The following is a 17,100-nucleotide window of genomic DNA, read 5'->3' on the forward strand; positions in this document are numbered from 1 at the left end:
AATTATATAAATAAAAAAAATCGTTGTCAAAAGTTATAAAAGGAAATGGCGTTAAAATCAACAAAGTCAACGCTTTTAAACCGTTGCAAAAAAATAACACCAAAGTCAATGCTTTTAAATCGTTATCTTTGTGAATAATAAAACTACAACCGTTAAAAACTGTTGCTTATCCAGTTATAGTTTCAAACATTTCCATCATGGAAGAGAACAGTTCTAAATCATTGTCTATCTAGTAATGGTACTAAACCGTTGTTTAAAAATAATTGTCAAAATCGCTGTCTATGCTAGTCACTATGGCAACGATTTTTCGTTGTCGTTGCCTATGAGTATTGGTAATGGCCGCTGTCAAACTGTTGTCTAAGGTTTTAGGAATAGTTTTTTTATCTATGGCAACGGTTTTCGACCATTGCGAAAATCCTTATTTGTTGTAGTGATGAGAATTCTGCATATGTCAAACTTCGAATATCATGATACTTCTTGTTTGCCTGAAACATAGATTCCTTCACAGAAGCTTTCTTAGCAATGTCTTCTGGATTTTCATGATCATGGAAAACACTTGCCTAGCAAGTGAAATCCCAAACGTACCACAGAAAAGGTCTCTAAAGTGGATTCTATATCCAAATATTTTCCATACAACTTTGCATGGAGATATATACCTACATTCGTAGTACATTCTAACTTCATCGCACTCATCATTCTTTGTATCGGCACTGGCACTGTTGTAGAACGAGGTAGTTATAAGGTCATTTCCTTTGTTAACATACTTGAATAAGTACTTGATTGATCTTGATTATTGGTTGCACCATTCAACGTTGATGTGTGTGTGTCATATCTCAATAGAAGCTTTCTATTGTGTGGGGCAATATAAAGGTTCTCAAGTTCAACCCCTAATTTGCTAACTTTCTTATGCACCTTTCATTTTCCATGCACGGCGCGTCTTTTTTAATGCTCCCACATGGATCGTGCATCATGTGTTTCTCTACAGCTTTGTAGTATACTAGATCTGTTCCTTTATTTGGTAGTTCAGCACTTATGATCCGATCAATATCATTTCTAGCTAGATACTTGTTATCTCGGTGTAAAAATAGTAAGATGTGTGCATGTAGTATCCTGCGCATCTGAAATTCGATGTATAAAGAATTGGAAAAATTAAATGGCCTTAGTTAACATAATAACCTCGAAACAATAATAAAGTAATTGTACGCAGTGTAATTCTTATGTAATATTGTCTAAGTGAGTGATTAACTTTACCAAAAATAATTAAAATTAAAAACCACTTCTCATTGTACCATGAAAATAAGAGACTAAAACCTTTGAGGCACCCTGAAAAGATAATTTAGATTACAAATAGTTTTACCTACAACGACCCTTCCGAATATATTGTTCTTTCTAATGTCTAGGATAAGACGATCCAATTTGACCTTAAAAGGCTTTACAAACCATATCAAGATCGTCTTCGGCATTTAGATTCCTATTCTTTAGAAAATTCTCAAGCTCATGCCACTTAGGATTACAATAAAAAGTTAAGAAGATATCTGGGTATCCAACAACACTACAAATTTTCATAGTGTCTTGGTAATATTGTATCATATACTTAGCCCTCCAATGAAAGATAACGGAAGTATGATACACTTTTTTCTTGAGGAAGGTGTTGTTTCACCCATCAAAAATAGCTTCAGTTATTCCCTTGTACATCTCACACCTAAATTTTTTCTAGTCTAGTCGGATGTATGTTAGCCTAGAAGACTCAATCATAGAATATCCATCCACCAGGAATTGTTGGAATAATCATTTTGAATATAACAAAGGGGAACCATAAGCTAACCTTTCCTGAATCCTATATGCAAAAAAATCCTTCATCATTACGTCTTCACAGGACTTGGTCAAGTTAGTACTTCTTTTGGTAAGAGATATATGTTCCTTGAAACCATTCTCTCCATAAGAAAACAACAAAGAATAATGTAATCCTAAGTATGAGGGATTATGTTTGTTAATTCTCTGAAGCCTTCCACTTTGAGTCTCGACAATAATATCCCGATAGATTTTTCAGGATTAAAATCACCCACAATCAATGCTGCCACCTCATTCGTTGATGGTAGGTTATACCTTCTACCATTTTTTTCTCGCTTGCCTATCAATTTTAGCTTCACTTTCGATGTGTAATCACTACTAATCTTCTGGCCAGCCATGCAAAATGCCTTTACCAATACATTGTGTTAGTCTAACATCATCTTCAAATTGCTTACAATATCTTCTTGAATTTTATTTTTGTTTTCTTCATTGCAAGACATTTGTATAGTTTGACACTTTACTTTGAATTTTTCTAAAAAACATAAGATATAAAATAGCCACAGCTCCAAAAAATCACGTAATTCAAAGAATTCAAACCTAACTACTGAAATGCAAATTTAAACTCCATTGTGTGTGTGAAAGATATATAGTTGTACAAATTTATTATTATCCCCTTGTGGAATGAGACTTCTCATCAAATTGTAGTTTTTCCCATAATGAACGAACATGCGTGGAACCTTGTGCTTTGCAATAGTTCAATCAATCTTGGTACCTAGCAAAGTGAATTGAAGCATGCTATTATAGATCCTAATGTTGTTCCGAAAGTGTTTGCTTCTAGTGCATCACCAAACAACAAATCATACAATATTTTTGGGATTTCTTGTAAGTGAGGACTCTCAACTTGACCTCCCCTACAACACAATGTGTATTTAAGATCATTTGTGTTATAATACTTTCATATCCTTTCGTCATACCAAAATAATGCACGACAGTATTCGCATTCATGGCTTGTATCTCCCATGTGTAAATATTCTCCAATTAAAAATATCACCATTAGTATCATATATAATAGTGAATATGATAGAAGATGATTAGCCAACTTATAATAAATTTATCTAAAGCAACTTATAAACTATACCGTTATTTTCAATTAAGGAAATACTTGGATCGGTTGAATTATTGGTTTAAGGTCTACTTGCGGCAGAAAAAAAGTCAAAACCAAAATCGACATATAAAGATTAAAGGCTTAAGATTTGTACCTAGTTTATTTATTATTTGTGACTTTATCTCACCCTACCTAAAAACACAGCATTAACTCTTTTAGCTTTTTTTCTTTATTCTATACCACCTTTAAAATTTTCAAAGAAGTAATACCTCAATTTGTTATATAAATTTATTGTCTGAGAAGTAGTTGAACTTTACTAAAACCTATATACATGGATGCATTAATAGAGAAATTGATATAGAATGATATGTACTGACGTCTTCTGTCAACCATCTTATATGATGAGTTAACCTCTGTGTTGTCGCAATCATGAGTTTTTGACATCTCACTGTGGAGGTTTTCATTTGCCATGGTTGTTGTGTCTGAGATAGCTATACTTGCATGCGTACTAGCTTTGACCACTCTATCGTAAGAGCCTGCAATAAAATCGTGCAATCGCAACATTTCATTTTCTTTATAAGATCACTATCCAAGTTATTTTGATTGAATGAACTCCTAAACAAGTAACATAATGAACATTGGGCATACCTAATAGTATATTTTGCAATTGAAGTGGCCTATTTAACGTAACAGTAAATATAGTGTCTAAATTTGAAAAACAAAAATTTGTTTGTTATAAAATGTAATACCCTACCATACAAAGCTTTACATCTAGGATGTAAACAGATGCGGCGAGGCGCTACGACCTCTAAAATAAAATATATACATAATATTATTGAAAAGGGTACAGTATACGAGGAGCCTTGAAATAAAATAAAAAAACGCAACGCTCTGGAGAATTAATGTTCACGGGCATAAATAAACAGAAAGTAGGAATAGAGGGTTAAGAATACAAAATAACAAGCTCCTAACTCAGCCTGCAAAGCTAAGACTGGCCGAAGAATATTTACATACAGAATATACAGCCCATAGCCCAAAATACATGTTTAAAACCCTAGTTCTCCATAAACCTCTTTGAGGTACAAAATAAAAAAGTTGTTCGGAGAGTTAAGTACAAAAGATCATATATATAAAAATATACACCAAAATAACATCCCAGAAAATACTTCGCCACAGAACTCCAGACGCTTAGCGAGGTACTGGCCAACCTGCATCTGAAAAATAACAACATAGTATGGGATGAGAACCAGAGATTCTCAGCATGGTAAAGGTACCATGCACATAAGATATAAGGTCCTGGGAATGCTAGAGGCAATCCTAGAACGTTGACACTAAGATTATGAAACTTAAAACTTAAAGGATCAACACGGTAAACCATAAGCAGGATAATTATCTAAGATTCATAAGGTTCTAACTCAATCCTATCTTAAACCCTCAATTTACAATCCCCTTGCTGTCTCATAAAACTCTGACTCAACAATCCACCTTCTACCTCCTCCAACCTTCTGAAATCACCAGTGCACAGACAAGCAATACAAATAAAGTAATAACAGGTAGAATTTATATACACAGGTAGCAAGTATAGCAAATAAGCATAGTAAATCACAAAGGCAAACCCAAATAATGCACAATCAAACAAAGCAAACATATGCATATGATGTATGCCTGCCCTATGGCTGATGAGTCTCATCTGGCGGTTATAAAACCAACCCGATATGTCCGGTAGCTAACTCTGGGCAAAACACCACAATATGGAACATGTATTACTCGTCTTCCCATGCCGGTGTTTCACCCAACCCGAAAGGTATTACTCGTCTACTCAGGTAGGTGTCTCAATCATAACCCGGGTAGGAATTACTCGTCTATCCACAGGCCATGATTTGGATAGGAATTACTCGTCTATCCTCGGATAGGAATTACTCGTCTATCCTCGGATAAGAATTACTTGTCTACCCTTACAGTCATACCTCGACATCTCAAAATAATCCGTAATTAAACTCAGTTATCATCATTAATCATATTTCAATATCTCAAACTCATAATCATAGCTTGGATAGGAATTACTCATCCATCCTAACAATCATAACTCATAACTAGCACTTCAATCACCATCCCACCTTAAGGTCATCCTCATTTTAACCCAATTTTCACTCAATGAAATTCATTATTATCATCTTCATAATTATATAAGTTCAGTTAACACTTCTCAAGCTTAAATTCACCCCTTTACAATCATTAGCTCCTTACTTCACAACTTGTTTCACTCCCAAGTTACTATCTCTTCCTAATTACATCTCATCACTAAGTATCCAACTAAAGTTTAGGGGCTAAAAGAGAAAAAACAGAGGTTTAAAGGTTCAAAATTGGGTTTTAAAATACAAAACTGATTTTTGCTGAAATAGGGGTCACGCGTACGCGAAAGTGCATTTCTGAAATGTCACGCGTACGCAAATGCCAACATGCATACGTGCGCGCGCCAGACAGAAACACATGGTCGTGTCTGATCATGTTCGCGAACGCAAAACTCTCGGGTCACGTGTACGTGTGAGCGTACGTTTTATCAAAATTTTGGCTAAGCCTAAAAAGTTGCAGAATTTTGACTTTGGATCCCAAACTTTTGACGCGCATAAATCTTTTGTTTTAAATCATTTTTCATCCGTTCTTTGAATGGTGTAAATTTCACGGACCTAGTTTTCTTATGAAACAAGTTTGAAATCATTTGCGGGTCTGGAAGCCAAGTTATGGCTCGCCGAAGTTCGGCTAAAAATCAGTTTTACACAAAAAACCTTCAAACCTCAATTTTTATTAAAACCAAACTCAAATCCAAACTTCAATACCTATATTCAGCTCAACAACATATCAAAGCACACCAACACAGCACTGCATTATTCTCATCACACCACCTTCAATCATACTTTGTTATTACATCATTTCAACCTAAATTACTCATTCTACATCAACAACATTATCAATTAACATACTATTACCAACATAAACAATAATAATCCAACACGTACTCAATTCACATCATAATCATCATCAAGGTTTCTAAGCGTTGATCATTTTCACAGCACGTTATATATTAAATACAGAAAATCTAAACCATACCGTGACTAATTTTCACGTATTACCCGAGACACTCAAGGTCTCCGATCCTCAAAATTCCATAGTCCTAAGGTCATTCCGAACAAAATTCAGCCACCAAGATACCCAATTCAAGCTCCCAATCTCTTCAAAAGTATTCCACAATCATATATTCACTGCCTAATACACGTTACTACATTCATATACAAAAATTCAACACCCAACATACAATAGTTCAAGAATCCACATGGTTTTGAGAGTCCTTACCTCACCCATGCCTCAATTGAAAAAAACCCGCTAATTTCTGTGAGCTGATTCGAACCTAAGACACCAAAATCATATAAATTCAATTCTAACACCCCTCAAATTCGAAACTAAGAAGGGAATATTTGGGTAGCAAAATATGAATTTCTTACCGAATTAAAGGGTGGGTTTCGTAGAGGATTTCGATATGAACACAAAGCCGCTGACGGCTCGTCAACCGGAACTCGAATCAAAAGATATGATGGATTAAAGTTGGAAGTGAATAATGAACTCCAACCTAAGCTCTCTCTCTCACCCTCTAACCGTGTTCTCTCTTTCTCTCTATGGAAGGGGAACTTGCATGCATAAATAAGGCTGATTGGGGTTGGGCCTTGGGCCCATTTGAGTCCGGTTTGGTCCGTTTGGCCCAATCTTGGGCCAAATTCTTTGAAATTGGTGTCAAAATTTTTATTTTGATTAGCTATATCCTATTTTACTATAAAATTTATATTTCTAATTTATTTTATTAAAAATTAATTAATTTATTAATTATTTGCTAATTTTATGGGTTTTACATCCTACCCACCTAATTAAGAATTTTGTCCTCAAAATTTGAGTGCAGCCACTTGAAAATATGTGCGGGTATATACTTCTCATCTGGGATTCGAGTCTGCAGGTGTGTTCTTACAGTCTGGCCCCCACTCTGTCTTAATACTCCAAATGGTTCATTTCATCTCGGTATTAATCCCTTAGTCTTGGTTGCTCTCCGATTTCTGATATGTTAGAGTAACTTTTAAGTACGCGTAATTTTCCCCCTTCGAACTATCTAGTCTAGGTCTTCATTCCTCTTATTCCCAAAACTTCTCTATTGGCTTTGCTCAACTAGAATTTCCACTCATTTTCTTGATTTCCTTACGACAGTAAATCCTTCGATCATTGGTCGGGGTCTTCCTATTGAGGCGTCCATTACCACCTCATGATGTTGCATCCGATCACATCCTAACCCTTTTTGATAATGCATCACAATAATTTCGAATATATTTTTAGGTTTAGGTATCTCAAACTCTGGCACTAATGTACCCTTTTCTCTCAAGGTTTAAAAACTTTCCGCATTCAAGCATTCTAACAAACGGTATCTCCTATCGCGTTAACTAATCACGAGCAATACGACCAACAATAATTAAAGTTCCGAATCTTCTCTTGATATTGCCTACTTACACACTTCATCTACCTCATACCGATGTCTTTTTTTAAGGAATTAGTGTCTTGGTGATTGTATCAAGAAATTGTACACGATGCCAAACTAAGTTTGAGTTCGATTTTCGAAAGGATACTAAGTTCAAAAGACGTACGAATGATATGAACGGTGTTCGCAAGGAACCAAAAAGATGTCTCAAAGGTGATCAAACAAAACTGTAGGAAAATGACGAGATGCATCAGAAGAAGAACTAAGGTGAATTCAAAGGAAGACACTCAACTCATAGTGAGTTTCCAATATTCAAGGATTAATTGATCATACTAAAACAAGTTCAAGCTCATCTCGAAGAGGATAAATTCATCCTGAATACGTGCGCGTAAGAAATATAATTGGGTAGATGATCAAGAAGAATTCTAAGATAGAATTTCAACACAATTTATAAAAGAAAGGTAGATTAATTCGTGAAGATTCATTGGCATGCTCTTTCTCCCGTATAAAGGATTCAGTACAGGCCTTGTTTAATACTTACAATCTACCAGTCAAAAGGATAACTTCAAGGCACTCCTCTCCATACGTTCACAATTACTGAATTCAATTAATCACTCTACGCACCCATCGAAATTTCTGACCTCTCAAGTATAACCCAAATTGAACGTTTCAAAATAAACTAACCCGCTACTGTTGCATCACTCTGATCACTCGTCATTAAGAACTTATCTATCCATCTATACTAATCAAAATTCTCCTTGTCTAATTAACTCAAAGTCATCTACCAAAAATCTACCTAGGAACAATGATTCTTACAACTCAATCAGGTGCTATGAACGAATGCTGTATGTCAATAGTATGCAAGGCGGTTATAGTTCATTTACTAGTTTCACCATTACCTTGTACGAGAGATCCATGACCGTGACGTTGAGATTGTTCTACAGTCTTCTTTCCTTTTTTCGGGCAATTCTAAGACTTGTGCCCCTGTTTCCCACACGTAAAACATAACCCTGAACCCAGTAGACACGGCCTATCTAGATGAAAGTTTTGCACATTCGGCACCTCAAGTCCTCTGAGTATTTTCTCCCTTGCTTCCCTTCTCCATTCCCTTGATAGCTACCACCTTCCTCATAGCTAATCCAACCCTGGAAGGGTCGAGGTCTGTAACAATTCCTCTTAAACTCTTGGCTACTTGGGGTTAAATTCGGGTTGTACTCCTTTCGATAACCCTCCCGACGATCATTTTCTCCCATAGCAGCCTTTCTTAGACATTCTTCCACGACCATGCTCTTGTTTATCAGGTCTGAGAAAACTCTAATCTCCATTGGGCCCACAAAACTCAATATATTACTCTGGAGTCCTCCTTTATATTTGATACACTTCCATTCCTCAAAGTCTTCTGGAGCTCCCTGACAAATTCTGGAGAATCGGCACAATTCCTCAAACATGTTCGTGTACTCAGCGACCATCATCTGACCCTGCTTCAATTGCAGCAGTTCAAGTTTCTTAGCTGTTCTAACCAAATTGGGGAAATATTTCTTATAAAACTAAGTTCGGAATGCATCCCAGGGTATAGTAGCATCACCCTGCTGTAGAAGGCGTCGCGTCCCTGCCACCAATACTGGGATTCACCCGCCAATTGGTAAGTTGCAAACTCAATACGTTGAACTTCAGGGACTTGCTGTGCTCGTAAAGCCCGTTTGATCTCCTCAAACCAATTGTCAGCCTCAGTGGGGTTCGTGGTTTCTCTGAATGTTGGTGGATGTATCTTCAAAAAAGTGGCGAGCGCCATCGGCCCATTTCCACCATTATTGTCATTCCCATTATTGGTTTGATTGCCTAACGCCTTAGCAGTCGCATGCATAGCCGCAGCCATGTGTTCCAGGGTGGCCATGAAGTTCACAGGGTCGTTTCCCACCATTTCAGGGTTCGCATTTCCTAGTCTACCTGTTTCTCGCCCGCGACCGCGTCCACGAGTCGCCATATGGTTCATTTTCACACCAAACAAGTGATATCATGGTGATCAGTCTCAATATCTCAACTCTCGTGCTTCAAAGTTCCAAATGCATGCTCATGAATTTTATGCTATGTTTATCAGTCAGATATCCTAGTAGCATATAGACACATACATAGAGAATGCACAGAAGCATAGTCAATCTGTCCCTCAAGCTCTACAGGAACGAACTGCTCTGATACCATAATGTAACACCCTATCACACAAAGCTTTACACCTAGGATGTAAAGCAGAGGTGGTGAGACGCTACGACCTTTAAAATAAAATATATACATAATATTATTGAAAAGGATACAGTATACGAGGAGTCTTGAAAAACGGATAAAGCAAAAATCGTAAAATAAAAAAAATGCAACACTCCAGAAACAAGATTACTTGCGTGTGAAGAAACTAAGGTTCACGGTTATAAATAAATAGAAAGTAGGAATAGAGGGTCAAGAATACAAAATAACAAACTCCTAACTCTGCCTGCAAAGCTAAGGCTGGCCGAAGAATATTTACATACAGAATATACAGCACATAGCCCAAAATATATGTTTAACACCCTAGTTTTTCATAAACCTCTAGGAGGTACAAAATAAAGTAGTTGTTCAGAGAGTTAAGTACAAAAGATCATATATATAAAAATATACACCAAAATAACATCCCAGAAAATACTTCGCTGCAAAACTCCAGGCGCCTAGCGAAGTACCGGCCGACCTACATCTGAAAAATAACAACATAGTATGGGATGAGAACCGGGGGGTTCTCAGCATGGTAAAGGTGCCATGTACATAAGATATAAGGTCTTGGGAATGCCAGAGGCAATCCTAGAATGCAAACACTAAGATTATGAAACTTAAAACTTAAAGGATCAACACGGTAAACCATAAGCAGGATAATTATCTAAGGTTCATAAGGTTATAACTCAATCCTAACTTAATCCCTCAATTTACAATCCCCTTGCTGTGTCATAAAACTCTGACTCTACAATCCACCTTCTACCTCCTCCAACCTTCTGAAATCACCAGTGCACAAACAAGCAATATAGACAAAGCAATAACAGGTAGAATTCAGATACACAGGTAGCAAGTATAGCAAATAAGCATAGTAATTCACAAAGGAAAACCCAAATAATGCACAATCAAACAAAGCAAACATATGCATATGATGTATGCCTGCCTTATGGCTGATGAGTCTCATCTGTCGGTTATAAAGCCAACCCGATATGTCTGATAGCTAACCCTGGACAGAACATCACAACATGGAACATGTATTACTCGTCTACTCAGGTGGGTGCCTCAATCATAACCCGAGTAGGAATTACTCGTCTATCCACAGGCCATGACTCGGATAGGAATTACTCGTTCATCCTCGAATAGGAATTACTTGTCTACCCTCACAGACATACCTCGACATCTCAAAATAATCCGTAATTAAACTCAGTTATCATCATTAATCATATTTCAATATCTCATACTCATAATCATAGCTTGGATAGGAATTACTCGTCCATCCTAACAATCACAACTCATCACTATTACTTCAATCACCATCACACTTTAAGGTCATCCTCATTTTAACCCAATTTTCACTCAATGAAATTAATTATTATCATTTTCATAATTATATAAGTTCAGTTAACATTTCTCAAGCTTAAATTCACCCCTTTACAATCATTAACTCCTTACTTCACAACATGCTTCACTCCCAAGTTACTAGCTCTTCCTAATTACATCTCATCACTAAGTATCCAACTAAGGTTTAGGGGCTAAAAGAGTAAAAACAGAGGTTTCAAAGTTCAAAATTGGGTTTTAAAATACAAAACTCATTTTTGCTGAAATAGGGGTCACGTGTATGCGTAATCCATGCGTACGCATGGGAGTGCATTTCTGAAATGTCACGCTACGCGTGGGCGTGCACCTTGGACGATTTCGCGTACGCAAACCCCAACATGTGTACGCACGTGCGCCAGGCAGAAAAGCATGGTTGCGTGTGACCATGTTCGCATACACAAAACCCTTGGGTCACACATACGCATGGGCGTATGTTTTATCAAATTTTTTACTAAGTCTGAAAAGTTGCAGAATTTTGACTTTGGATCCCAAACTTTCGACGCGCATAACTTTTTTGTTTTAAATCATTTTTCATCCGTTCTTCAAACGGTATAAACTTCACAGACCCAGTTTTCTTATGAAATAAGTTTGAAATCATTTGGGAGTTTGGAAACCAAGTTATGGCTCACCGAAGTTCGGCTAAAAATCAGGTTTACACCAAAAACCTTCAAACCTCAATTTTTATTAAAACCAAACTCAAATCCAAACTTCTATACCTACATTCAGCTCAACAACATATCAAAGTACACGAACACAGCCCTAAATTATCACATCACACCACCTTCAATCATACTTTGTTATTACATCATTTCAACCTAAATTTCGTATTCTACATCAACAACATTTTCAATTAACATACTATTACCAACATAAACAATAATCATCCAACACATACTAAATTCACATCATAATCATTAACAAGGTTGCTAAGCATTGATCATTTCCATGAATTCCAACCTATCCTATGGTCATCTAGCCTAAGTTTTCACAAAACGTTATATATTAAATATAGGAAACCTAAATCATACCTTGGCTAATTTTCACGTATTACCCGAGACACTCAAGGTCTTCGATCCTCAAAATTCCATAGTCCTAAGGTCACTCCGAACAAAATTCAGCCACCAAGATACCCAATTCAAGCTCCCAATCTCTTCAAGAGTGTTCCACAATCATATATTCGCTACCTAATGCATGTTACCACATCCATATACAAAAATTCAACACCCAACATACAATGGTTCAAGAACCCACAAAGTTTAGAGAGCCCTTACCTCACCCGTGCCTAAATTGAACAAAACTCGCTAATTTTTGCGAGCTAATTCGAACCTAAGACACCAAAATCATATAAATTCAATTCTAACACCCCTCAAATTTGAAACTGAGAAGGGAAGATATGGATAGAAAAAGATGAATTCCTTACCAAATTAGGGTTTGTGTTTCGTAGATAATTCTGAGATGAATGCATGGTCGTTGACTGCTCGTCAATCGGAGCACCGGATCAAAAGATATGATGGATTAAAGTTGGAAGTGAATAGTGAACTCCAACCTAAGTTCTCTCTCACCCTCTGGCCGTGTTCTCTCTTTCTCTCTATGGAAGAGGAACTTGCATGCATAAATAAGGTTGATTAGGGTTGAGCCTTGGGCCCATTTTGGGCCCAGTCTGATCGGTCTGATCCGTTTGGCTCAATCTTAAGTCAAATTCTTTAAAATTGGTGTCAAAATTCTTATTTTAATTAGCTATATCCTATTTTACTATAAAATTTATATTTCTAATTTTTTATTAAAAATTAATTTATTGATTAATTATTTGCTGAATTTACAAAATTTACATAAAACTACATTAACAATCAAAACTGGAATTTGTTTAAATACATTTGTGATCCATATGGTTTAATACTAATATATTTAATCCCCAACATGGTTGAATCGGTCTATTAGATTGTTGCCTTCTCCTAGCAAGTTTAATAACTCTTTCTCTTCTATTGATCATTTTTGTGACTACATAAAAAAAATCAAATGTTCTTACAATCAGTCTCTTCCGTGTCAAAATTTTTGCTTTATTTAACAAAATAGAGATTATAAATAGCTTTTTACTAAAATTCTTGCAGTAAATTTAGCCATGTTGTATTTTGGCAACCTATTATTGGATATACTATGCTTTTGTATGATCTATAGATAATCTAATTACTAATTATTTTTCTAAGGGCATCATATATTAGGTGTTTGAATAATTTTTACTGAACTCTATCATTGGATAAAATTAAACAAATATTATGTAAGGTGAGAGGACCTTTATAACAAACTTAAATTTTAAGAAAAAAATTCAAAATGAACAGTGTATTTTATCCTAGGTGTGCATACCTTTAGAATTACCCATTAGCGGTGGTTGATTCACAGACAAAACATGTGACGATCTAACTGCTGTTAACCGTGGTTATGAGTGACTCCTACTACAAAGTTTAGTTTGCATACTCACAAAAGCTTCTTGGTTTTCCTTGTTTTCAAGCCATATTGTTCATTGAGTAGATTTTATGGTTTCTTTTTTGTTCCTGGAAGTATAATTACGTTCAAATTTCATTAATAATAACACTCATTTGTTATCATATAGAGAAAGTATGAGGAGCCAATGGATGTTTTATACAATGTGTACAATGGAGTTAAATTGAAATTAAAATTAAATTATAGGTAACGAATTAATTTTGAATAGTTTCCAATTTAAAATTTGAATCAAATTAGGATTATTGTCAGTTATAGAAACAAAGAAACAACCTCCCTCTCTCAATACCGTGTGACCTTCTTCTCTCCCTTTCACCTTGAATCTCACCGGTACAGCGCCACCACCATTACCAGCCGCCGTCGGACATCGCGCCGACGTAATAATTGGATGTTCGATTCAACATGTATTTGGATGGTTAATTTATAAACAAAATAGATGGTCATTCTGAGTATATGATCCCACTTATTGATTACACGATTATCTCTAATCACAAATGATGGATGTTCGTGTCTACAATTAATGGATGTTTAGCTGCGAACGGTGCGCCGGGGTTGCTTCCAGTGACTTGGTACGCGCGCGGAGACTGGGCGCTGCAGCTCGGGTCGGAGGTGACGGTTGTACCAAGTCGCACGATAACGCACCGGTCGGATGTTCAGCGCCGACGGTACGAATCCGATGCTACCAGTGACAGTGGACGTTCGCAAAGACGGGTGGGTGGAGCACTTCTCGTCGGAGCTAATGCACGTTGCGAGACAGGCGGCGACGTGGCGGGGGGTTATTGAGCAGCGACAGTGGCGTGTTTTGGGATTAGGGTAACCGACGGTCAATAAAGGTGAATGGGAGGTAATTTGAATTAGGGGTAGGAATTAGGGTAAATGAGGGTTCATTGTCATTTTTAATTTAATTTGGGTCAAACAAATAGCCCATTGTACATATTGTATAGATACCTCATTGTCTCCCTAACGGGATTCATTCATATAATATGTAGTAGTATTTTGAAAACTTACTTATAAGATTCACCTTGCATCTCAAACTCTTTGAAACCTATTTCAGCCTTTCATTTTATTAGGTAACAAATTAGTTCAATAAATGTAATTAGCATTTGTAGTTAGTTAGATGAGCGTACAACATTTTTTGCATGATAATTTGTTAGTATTGTACAGCTGTCAAACTACACTAGGTTGATTTAGATCTCAATTTATTAGAGATGAGTGTATATATGTAGGCTCATTGTTATTTGGTACTTTTGTGATTCACCTTTGTTTCATTGATGAGTTAATCTCCATTTTTTCTCTGCTTCCTTTCTCACCCAATTCATCAAATGGGTTTTGCAACTTCCTTATGCTTTGTTTATTCTCACGTTTGTTTTTTTTTTTTAATACATAAGAACTTTCTTTCTCTGAATAATACCAAACAAAATACTAATTAAATTGTTGAGATTAGGGTGTTCAAAACCTGACTTGGCCTAAAACCCGGGACGAACTAAAGGTATATTTTGTTGGGTTCAGATTTATCATTTCTACCTGGTGTTATTTTCATGTCGGATTCATATTATGCTTCAGGTCACCCAGATCGGTCCAAGGTTATTTTTTACAATAAAAATATATATGTTAGAGTAAAATTAGTAATATCATATTACACTTTTGGTTTTAAAATAATTTATTTTGATATAAATATGATATAACATTTGTTAAATTTAATTTTTAAAAGTAAAATTTTATTATTTTAATATATAAAATTTACAAATGTGTATATACTAATTTTACATCGAATCGATCTAGTTTAACCTAGTTTATTTCAAACCACTTTAAGGTCGAGTCAAAATGGACCCAATGGCCTTTTATGGCTGGATTTGACTATGGCCGAGTCGGGGTCTACTCAAACCCGGCTCATGAACATTCCTAATTAAGATATTCTACTTAGCTAGTTGCTACCTCTCCACAACATAAGATATTTTTCAAACTATTAAATTTAATTTTTTTAGTAGTCGTTAATTACCCGCCTACGTGATTGTGTATTTAAACAAATCTGCATTAGAGACTGATTTGCAGTGTTCGATTCTCACATCATTCTTATCTTTATTTTTGTTATTTAACACAAGGAAATCAGACATTGTATACATTTAAAATTCCAGAATAACATCATTCTATTTTTTCGCTAACCCCTAATAACAGTGCAATAAATTCTACCACCCTATTTTATCATAGCAAGCAATTTCGAACATAAATAATGTATTTTTACAGATTTTTGGATCACATCACTATAAAAATATTAACAGTAAACATGCAAAATATATGTTTAATTGTGAGAATGATATCTTTATATTTTTGAGAATCATTTTAATAGACCCAATCTCTTTCTCGTTATATTTGTTTGGAGTCTCCTATATTCTAACATACACTTTGAAATACTAGTGAAACTTTCTTGAATTCACATCAGTTACTAAACCATATTGTTCTTCCATTTTTTTTTAGGTCTAGTAGCAACTTGATGGCAAGAAAATTTCTTTAAGAGGTATCTTTTGTAAAATGCTTACTTACTAGGACGCGGGATAACCTTTTTAAATGGAATAAACATCATTTGGATAGCCTATTATGACTATTTTAAATATTTTAGATTTATCTGGATTATAAAATCTTTTTTGTCTATTTACATGACTCTTTTACTTGATTCTTTATGGTATCACTTGGCAACAGAATAAATTATACACTTGTCAAATAACATATTTATATACTTGTCAATCAACTAATCATGTAATAGATACAAATATCAATTTTCTAATTAGTATATAATTAACTTAAAGAGAAACAAATGAACTAACTAATTAAGTAGCTTCACTTTTGTGAAAAAAAAAATAAAATTGGAATTATTGACTACATACTTATTAGATAAAAACTAAATACTTATCTAAATTTTTCTCTTTGCCAAATAGTTGAACAATTTTTTTTGTTTATCCAAACGATATTTCTCAATCCGACAGGTTAAGGACTAATCCGTTGCGGATCTGAACTCCATTTAAGTTGAAAATTACATAAGAGCTTTTCTTAAAAGAGAGCAATTACGTATGTATATTAGATCTTATACATAAAGATATTATTAATACTATTAGAATTTCAGGAGTGAGTTATAAGTCTCAATTGTATTATTAAAATTTTAAAGACCCATTAACTAATCCATTGTCACAAGTTTCTACTTTCTTGATTATGTTAATATGTGATATCCTACCATGTTACTAAAATTGAATCGGACCGACTAATTTGATAAAAAAAAAAATCGATAAATCAAATTCTATGTTAATCCGAATTAATGTTCTAACTGTTTAAAAAAATAAAACACTCAAAATTGATACAAATCGATCAAACTAGTACAACCAATCAAAATTAGTACAAATCGGTCCGATTAAATAATCAACAAGCTTACAAGCACAGTCAATGCGCACGTTAATGACATCATGTCATGTTGACGTCAGCATGCGGGATTGAAAAATTTTTTAAAATACATTGCAAGAGATTTAAGTCAAACTTGACTCTTCTAATACCAAGACAACCACTGCGCTAATTTATTTTTTGGTATCTTTCATACTTT

This window comes from Arachis duranensis, chromosome 9, assembly GCF_000817695.3.
Source record: "Arachis duranensis cultivar V14167 chromosome 9, aradu.V14167.gnm2.J7QH, whole genome shotgun sequence".
Lineage (NCBI taxonomy): Eukaryota > Viridiplantae > Streptophyta > Magnoliopsida > Fabales > Fabaceae > Arachis > Arachis duranensis.